The sequence below is a fragment of the Sceloporus occidentalis genome, unplaced genomic scaffold (assembly GCF_023333645.1).
Source record: "Sceloporus occidentalis isolate IW3139 unplaced genomic scaffold, rSceOcc1.0.p SCAF_5, whole genome shotgun sequence".
Taxonomy (NCBI): Eukaryota; Metazoa; Chordata; class Lepidosauria; order Squamata; family Phrynosomatidae; genus Sceloporus; species Sceloporus occidentalis.
Window position 1 is genome coordinate 93,924,598 of NW_028316985.1, and position 9,236 is coordinate 93,933,833.

General features: G+C 44.9%; 1 long non-coding RNA gene across 1 annotated transcript; it reads left to right on the top strand.

Annotated features, from left to right (window-relative positions):
- Positions 1 to 4,839: 4,839 nt before the first annotated feature.
- LOC149312503 (uncharacterized) lies at positions 4,840 to 8,913 on the top strand. The gene is made up of 2 exons (XR_016281261.1): positions 4,840 to 5,054; positions 6,906 to 8,913. It is a non-coding gene; the product is annotated as an uncharacterized LOC149312503 (long non-coding RNA).
- The last annotated feature ends 323 nt before the right edge of the window (positions 8,914 to 9,236 follow it).

A 9,236-nucleotide genomic window follows, 5' to 3' on the forward strand; every position in this document is an offset into this window, starting at 1 on the left:
ACCCTGAGAAGTTATGAAACCTTTAGTATTTGTAAGTAAATCTACTTCATGTGCTGTTACAAAGACAACTCAGCCAGCTTCATTTCTCTCCTAGACCATATGTGTGCAGTGTGGGGGTATGAGGCTGGTTGTTCCTTACTTTACACCTGTGAGTAATGCTTACTCGCCTTATAGAATACACTACTATCTCTCACAAGCCTCAACAATAAATAGGGGAGTTGATGAAACCTAGTAAAGTGCTAGCAGAGCTTCACTTCAACTTGGAACAGCTTTGGGAAGAGAAGCAGTAAAATACACAGTCTGCAGTGGCTCCATGCACTGCCTCTGTGAATAATGCTTCTTAGAAATGTACTCTAAGCACCTATGGGCTTTTTATTTTATTTTATTAGTTATACACTAGAAGATGAAAGAGCAGAGCAAGAGTGTTAAGGAAAATACAGATTCTCAGAAGCTAGTCTAGAATGGGTTACTAGAAAATAAATGATGGCAATACAGAGAAAAAAATAACCATGAGTGGGAGAACAGGGGTGTTATTAAGAATGCAAGGCGTCCTCTTTCATCTGCTAAATGTTGGAGAGTTCATTAGCATCATGAAGCAAAAGGTCAGTTTCCATAATAAAACTAATTAACTGGTAATATTTTACCTGGACATTTACACTGTACCCCTCACACATCTAAAGTATTTTGCACACATTGAAAATTTGCACCAGATGATAATTAGTCTGAGCCACTTCCCTTGATCTGTGGGGTTTTTTTTCTGTGTGCAGGAGGAAAGGTCTGTATGTGTGCATGCATGCATAGAGAAAATAAAGCCAAGTGGGGCCTTCCTTTGCATCCTTGAACAGGCACACCAAGCCTTCATCTTCTTGGAAGCACAGGAGGCTTTATGTGTAAACAACCCCGAGATCTTTTTGATATAGGATGGGGCATAAATGTTTTAATATAAATAAATAAAATAAGGGGACACATTAGGCACAACCCAGGACACCTCAGAAGGTTGTGCCTTCCCCACTACACCCTCTCCCACCAAAAAATCAATTTCTGCTCCAAATCTCCTCTAAAGGTAAAGGTAAAGGTAGTCCCTTGACATGAATGTCTAGTCGTAACCAACTGTAGGGGACGGTGCTCATCTCCATTACTAAGCCAAAGAGCCAGCATTGTCTAAGGACTACTCCGGTGGTCATGTGGCCAGCCTGACTGCATCAAATGCTGTTACCTTCCCTCTAAAGAGGTACCTATCTATCTATTTGCATTTGCATGCTTTCAAACTGCTAAGTTCGCAGAAACAGGGAACAGTGATAGGAGCTCACCCCATCATGTAGCACTCGGGCCGCAAACTGCCAAATGGGAAGCAGTTAAAGGGATGGGAGGGCAGGGAAGTGGAAGAGCTGGAACGTGCCTGTTCCTCCTTTCCCCCCATCCTCCCATGCCTTTAACTGGTTTCCCAAAGCCAATCAAAAGCAGAGGAGGGTGAAGGAAAGAAGAAGCAAGCACTTGGGGATACACTGTATCTTAATATACCAATTGTGATAATTTTATGCCAGATCAAATTGTACATAGCTATCAACCTGTAAAAAGTGCCAATGTTGCATTTTTTCAATTTTTCTGAAAATTTCAATTTCCCCCTCTCCCACAAAAATAACCAGAAAAAACCTGTTTTTCCCCCATGGCTTCAAAATTTCTGGAAATGTTACATCTCTGCACATTCCTGTTCCTTCCCCACCCTCCTTTGCCTTTAATTTGCCATCCCTTGATGCTGAGAGAGTGTGACTTGTGTTTGTGGTGCCTTCAAGTTGTTTCTGACTTGTGGCGACCCTAAGGTGAAACTATAATGGAGTTTTCTTGGCAAGTTTAATCAGAGGTGGTTCACTGTTGCTAGCCTAATGCTAAGAGAGTGTGCCGTATGTGTGTGTGTGCATGCCTTTAAGTCATTCCTGGTGACCCTAAGATGAAACTATCATGGGGCAAGCTTCATCAGAGAGGGATTTCTATTGCCATCCTCTGAGGCTGAGATAGCATGTGTGATGCCTTCAAGTCATTTCTGATTTATGGTGACCCTAAAGTGAAACTATCAAGGAGTTTTCTTGGCAAGTCTCATCAGAGGAGGCTTTGCTATTGCTAGCCTGAGGCTGAGAGTGTGTGTCTTGGTTTTTGCCCCCAGAAGTCCTGCCCCGGAAGGCCCCCTCCGGTGTGGGAACACCACTGAGTTTGGGCACTCAGTCTCTAAAAGGTTCACCATAACTGTTCTATATAACATAACATAACATTGCAAAGGGAACCAAAGTAGGGGACACTGACAGATAACTAAATTGAGGCTGTCATGATTATGAGAAAACATGACTCATTGGACAGAGCAATGATGCTGGGAAAATTGGAGGGCAGTACAAAACAAACAAACAAAAACAAAACAGCTTCATTTATATGCCGCTTCACACTGACATTGCAGTGTCTATGCGGTTTACAACTGTAAGCTAATTGCCCCCAACAAGCTGGCTACTCATTTTAGCAATCTCGGAAGGATGCAAGCCTGAGTCAAACTTGAGCCCCCTTGGCTAGGATTGAACTCACAACCTTATGGTTTTGAGTAAGTGGCTGCAGTACAGGCATTTAACCATTGCACCACCAGATGAAGACATCTCACCAGATGGATGGACTCAATCGGGGAGATAATGGGCCTGAGCCTGCAGATCTGAGTAGAGAGGTAGAGGATGGGGGTCTTAGAGATCTCTCATGAGTGGAGGTCAACTTGAGGGTAGTTAACAACAACAACAACAACAACAACAACAAACCCTTCCTGCAGAATTTTTACACTGGCTGCATTGGAAGGCACTGTGCTTTTTAGTTATTCCATTTTTAAAAATATATATATGAATATAAATAACATTAGTAAAACACTTCTTTTCATCCCATCATGACCCACATCCCTCCCCAAGGACAACTGAGAAACAAAAGGGAAAAAATGCTTCTCCCCGACCATTTGGGCTGGGGAGGAGATTTTGCTGGCCTCTCATTAGAGACCAGCATGTTAAAGGAAAACAGCATGCTCTGCTGGCTGTTGGGAGAGGAGGGGGCGGGGTTTAGCTTGCTTGGGGCTTCCCTGCCCAAACTCCTCTCACTTGGCTTCAAACGCTGGAGCAGGAAGGAGGCCTCAGATGCCTGTTCCTGCCCAGCACTCCTGTGGCCGGCCTTGGAGAAGAGGGGCCTGAAAGCCAGCAGGGAGCCAGCTGGCCTGATTGTGGGAAGCCCTTGGCAGGACAAGAGATCTCTGGAGGCTAAGTTATGGGGCTGGGAAGGGGGCTTGGGTCCTTCTTCACAGCAGCCCTCAGTTGGGCCTCTGGGGGAATAAGAGAATATCCCCTTCAAGTTCTGTGCCTGCTGCCTTCCTCCCCCTGTTAATAGTTTCAGTAGCAGCCATTTGGTTTGAGGCTTGGCAGCCATTTTGTGTTGGCAGCCATTTCATATAGCTGCCTTGCAGCCTTGTTGTGGGAAGAAGGCCTGGGGCTCAGTGAGGAGGGTCCTTCCACTGCAGAGGGCCCCAACTTTACATAACAATCCTCAATCAGACCTATTCCACTAATACCTTAAAGGACTCAGATCCTGTCTGATGTTGGGAGCTAAGCAGTGTCTGCCCTGGTTAGTATTTGGGTGGGAGGCTGCCAGTGCTGCAGGCTATATTTCAGAGGAAAGAAGTGGCAATGCCACCTCTGAGTCTTATTTTAGGCTAAAATGTTCATGCTAAGCTGGGTTTGCCCAGATGGTTTTTGTAGGGGAGTGTGCCCATAAACACAAGAGCAGCTGGTGTTTCATTCACTGCTGGCTGCCTCCCTTGCTGCTGAAAAGTGTGGCAGCCATTTTCTATTGGCAGCCATTTTCTATAGCTGCATTTGCAGCCTTCTTCTGGGGAGGCCTGTGGCTCAGTGAGGGTGCTATGCATCTCCAGGGGGCCCTAGTTTGGCATAACAATCTCTAATCAGTCATTTGGGAATAAAAGTTTTCATGCTAAGCTGGTATTTAATTCATTCATGCTATAACAGCATTCAGTGCTGGCTACTCTCCCTTGCTGATTTGGTTGAGGCTCAGCAGCCATTTTGTATTGGCAGCCAATTTATATAACTGCATTCCCAGACTTGTTTGGGGAGGTCTCTGGCTCAGTTGGGGGGTCAAACAACTATAGAGGGCCCCAGATTGCCATAACAATCTGTAATCAGTCATTTTGGAATAAAATTTTCATGCTAAGCCAGGTTGGCCTGGACGTTTTTTGGGAGGGAGTCTGCAAATAAACGCAAGGGCAGCTGGTGCTTAATTCCCTTTATAACAGCATTCTGTGCTGGCTACCCTCCATTACTATCAGTGTGGCAGCCATTTTTTATTATTATTATTATTTCCCCAGCCATTTATTATTCTCACATTGTCAGCCTTATTGAGAGGATGTCTGTGCTTCTACAAGGGGTGTCATACAATTTCAGGGGACCCCAGTTCCACATGTCAAATGTTAATCAGCCATTTTCAAATTAATTTTTATGCTAAGCTGGGTCCAGTATGGATGATATTTGGAGGGGAGTCCACCGTTAAATACAAGGATGGCTGGTGACACAAACATATACATTCATTAATGTTGGGATGGGTGATATATTATGCAATTCAAGTTTGTTCTGTTCAGTATGGCCTTTGTTTTTTGGAGCACATCCTTATAATAGGAACTATCATTTACTCAGTTAAAGTAATTGCTAATAGCTCCAAAGAAAGGAATAGAGGGAGAAGGGCCCTGCCCCCAAAGAGGATGATAGTGATAAAGATATTCATTGGGATTCAGTGCTATCCAGGTTGCAAGCTTTGGAATCTGAGAGGGTGGAATATGTTCCAAATGCATCTTCTGGGCATATGTCAGCTGTGATGTTGGAACAAAAGAGATTATTTAACAAAGTTTGCTCTCGTCTTACTCCCCTTGAGCAGTTACAAGCCCAAGATGAGGGTTCTTCGCAGTCAATGTGTCAGGAGGCTTCCAGAGGGTGAGCGAACTACAGTGGATGGTAATGTTTCAGACATTTCACCAGGTGAGGAACTTGAGCAACAGTTTCTTTCATCACTGGTCACTTGACCACGGGGTCCAGGCCAGTTGCAGGCTGTATCACAGCCTAACCCCATACCTGGGACTTCCATGGCTACAGGGGTGCCATCTTCCCCTTCTGCTAGGCCTACACAAGGTGAGCGCTTGCATAGTGGACATCTGGTCCAGAAAACGCCTATTTTGTCTTCCTTTCATGGTTCAGGACCAACAAGCCAACAACAAAAACTGTTATGCTGGGAGTTTGGCTCACAGGGTGTCTGTAACCGAAAGCCCTGTAGGTTTAAGCATGAATGCTCATTGTGTGGAGGGAATGAATCCTTTAATAACTGCACCCTGATAAGGGGACAAATGGGACATAAGGACCAAGATACGAGAAAGGTAGGTGGCCCTGCCACCCCTGCTACAAAAGGGACCTAGCTCATTAGATGCTGATACCTTCTCTATCTGGCTGAAACGTTATCCCATCAGAGAGGCTGCATTGTTCTTGTTAAAAGGTTTTACTTATGGTTTGAAGATCCCCTTTTTGTGATATTTCGTCCCCCTTTCTGGCTCCTAACTTAAAATTAGTTAGGCAAATGGGAGACCTGGCATATAAATGATAATCAAGGAAGTTCCGAAGATAGGTTGATTGGACTCTTCCAGGAACCTCCTGTTCCAGACCTGTGGGTCTCTCCATTGGGATAGTCCCTAAGAAGACACTGGGGAAATTCCAGCTTTGACATCATCTTTCTTTTACCAAGAGAGACTGTGTTAAGGATGCCATTCCACACCAATTGGCTACTGTTAAATATATCTCTTTGGCACTTCCATGAGGGAAGTCAACAAATACGGATTGAAAGCAGAGTTGGCAAAATGTGATATTCAGCTTTTCTCCTGTTGCCAGTTCACCCAGGCAAATTTGATTGGTTAGGTTTTAGTTTTGGTGGTACATTTTATATGGATCTGACACTTCCTATGGGGTGCTGAATGTCTTGTTCAAATTTTCAAATGTTTAGCACATTTTTGAAATGGGTGTTTAAGACCAAATTGGGCTTAAAAGGGGTTATACATTATTTAGATGATTTCCTGTTCATGGGGGCATCTAGCTCTGGACAGTGTCTCCAATTACTACAGTGTTTTGAAACATTAGCTGGAGAGTTGGGGGTTCCTTTCTCACCAAAGTAAGACAGAGGGACATGCCAATAGTTTACCTTCCTAGGTAAAATTGTAGATATGGTTAACCAATGCTGGTAGAGGGTCAACTGCTTTGCTTCCCTTAGAAAGGCAACACTAAGGGAATTTCAAGAGCTCATTGGCCACTTTAATTTCAACTTTAGGGTTGTGGCCCCAGGTAGGGCCTTCTTAAGATGTCTCTGTGATGCCTTTGGTGGGATTTCACCCCCTTACCATAGGACAAGGTTGATGCAAACTATCCACCATTTGATCTATTCTTCGATAAGTTCAGTGGTATAACCATTTGGAGAGAGGTTAAGAAGCTAGATGCCCAGCTACATATTTTCTGATAATACAGGTTCAATAGGCTTTCTAGTCCACTTTTTGAAAAGATGGTATGCCCACAGGTGGCCTGTGCAATAATTAGAATCAGATATTACTTTAGACTTAACATTCTTGCAATTGTTCCCCATTTTAGTTGTCGTACATTTATGGACAAGCGAGTTGGCCAACTCTGGTGTGACAGCATGGTGTTTGTACAAGTAGTGAGTTCACTGACCTCTAGATCACATAAAGTCATGAGATTAAAATGTGCATTCACATTGCATTGCTTGTCGCATAACATTCTCTTCGCAGCCTCCCTGGAATTGATAATGAGATTCCTGATTCTATTTCTTGTATGCAGATGGAGCGATTCAGGCAACTAGCTCCAGAGGTGGCAGATTCTCTACACCTGATGCTAACGGACATATGGAATATTGGCAGGGAAAATTAGTTCTGGCTTTGGGATTGTCATTGACGCCTGCATCAAAGAAAACCTGTGTTGGGGCGGCCAATGAATTTATGACAGTCCAAAGATGCTCAGGGTTGGCTGACCGGTACCCTGTGTCTGTTATACATTTCTTACAGTTTTGTGTGTCCTTACATGATAAAGGATTAACAGTTTTGTCTAGACAGAACAGGCTTTCGGCTATAACCTTTTGGCTACAGCCATGGTACTTCAAGTGATTTTAGGATACATAAGCTACTGGAATGATGGTACAGGGAAGCTATAATAACTAAGGACCCACACAAGCTTCTGTCACCCAATACTTTAAAGGGTCTCAGTGTTATTTGGCCATCTCTATCCACTTCCTCTTATAAGGCAATGCTTTTCCATGCAGCCACACTAAATGCCTTTTTTGGCATGCTGAGGATAAGCGAGCTAGTGGTAGCTTCAAGACAAGATTTCTCCAATAAGGCCCTGTTATTTCAAGATGTTACTCTATCCGAGCAGTCTATTTTCCTTTTTATCCATTCCTCCAAATCAGACCAGGCAAAAAATGACAAGGTGCTGCAACTACTATCATTCAGTGATAAATAGCTCTGTCCTGTTAGAGCTTTAGACAAATTCCTACAAGTTAAAGGACATACCCCTGGCCCTTTGTTATGCTATTTGGATGGGCTACCAATCACCAGGTTCCAGTTTTGTTCAGTTCCAGAAAGAATATTAAATTGTTTATGCTTTAACGGAGTTGTATTTGCCACATACTCCTTTTGTATAGGGGCTGCATCTACAGTGGCTGCCTTGGGCGTACATCAACGAGATATGCAGAGGATCGGTCGATGAAATCTCAGGTCTATGGGTCATGTTTGCGACCTCTGACTTATTGATGGTGTTTTTGTATGATCTGTTTCAGATGCAGTACACCCTGTGATGAGACACCATGTGTGGATCTGCGGACACATCATGGTGTTCTGTGTGGTCCGCCAAGCCAGGAGGTGCCATTTTGGAAGCCAGCTGGGGCTATCAGATAAGGCCATTGTTGAATGGAAAGAAAAACGTGTCCTGTGGTGGCACGGGCTACTGTCTTTGGCGAAGGCCAGTTTCTGCTCCCTCTTGTTTTGGAGATACATTTGGGAGGCAATGATTTGGTTTTGTTTAATGGCAGGGCCCTTCTTTGTCAAGCCATTCATGACATGCGGTGCATTCATGAGAGATGGCATTTTGTTATGCTGTTAGAGTCGGCAAAGCTGCCACACCAAGTTTGGGGCGGTGGAGGTGATCCACGCCTTTACAATAGGGCCTGTAAAAGGGCCAACAATAAGATCTGCAAGGCTATGAATGGAGGACTGGGTTTCTACCTGGTTCACGATGATATCATGTTGCTTAAGCCTGAGCTCTACTGAGCGGATGGCATCCACGTTTTTGAAGTGGGGAACCAGCTCTTTCTTCGAGATCTGCAAGCAGGGGTTTTGGCTGTTTGGCCAGCCTTGTGGGGGATAGGGGCTAAGCGGACGCTTGCCCCTTATCTGTGGCATAGGCGGGGGGAGATAGATGTTTCGGTGAACACCTCGGCACCCTCCTAAAGGGTGAAGCTAGGTCTCTGGAAATCACGTTTAGGTCTTGCGAGTAAACGTGAAGGGAAAGAGACTTGCCTTGGGGCTGGCTTGAGATTTAAACCCTCACTTAAGTCTGGCGAGTTAAGTGGGGGAGTCTTGGGTTGGCCTTCCGGATGCCGGCCGGGGAGCAACCCAAAGTATGGATTGCCCTTGGGGCACAGGTGTTTTCGCCCTTTGGAAGCTGGGGAATTGGTCTTGGAGCAGACCATCTGCCAGCTGTTCCTACACAAGGTTCTCCCCCCTGGTTTTTTGCAGTTCTCGAAGAAATAAGTTTAAATAAGTTGAGTTAAATAAAGTTGCCCATTGTATAACCCAGTTCTCTGTGTCTGGTCTCATTATTAATGAGTTGGTCAGCAATGCTTCTCCCCGACCATTTGGGCTGGGGAGGAGATTTTGCTGGCCTCTCATTAGAGACCAGCATGTTAAAGGAAAACAGCATGCTCTGCTGGCTGTTGGGAGAGGAGGGGGCGGGGTTTAGCTTGCTTGGGGCTTCCCTGCCCAAACTCCTCTCACTTGGCTTCAAACGCTGGCCCACCCTCCCACCTCGACATCAGTGTGAAAATTAATTCTGGTCGCCTCGGGGCCGGGTAGGAATTTTCTCCCCTTTCCAAGGGTTTTTTCGCCTACCCCACAC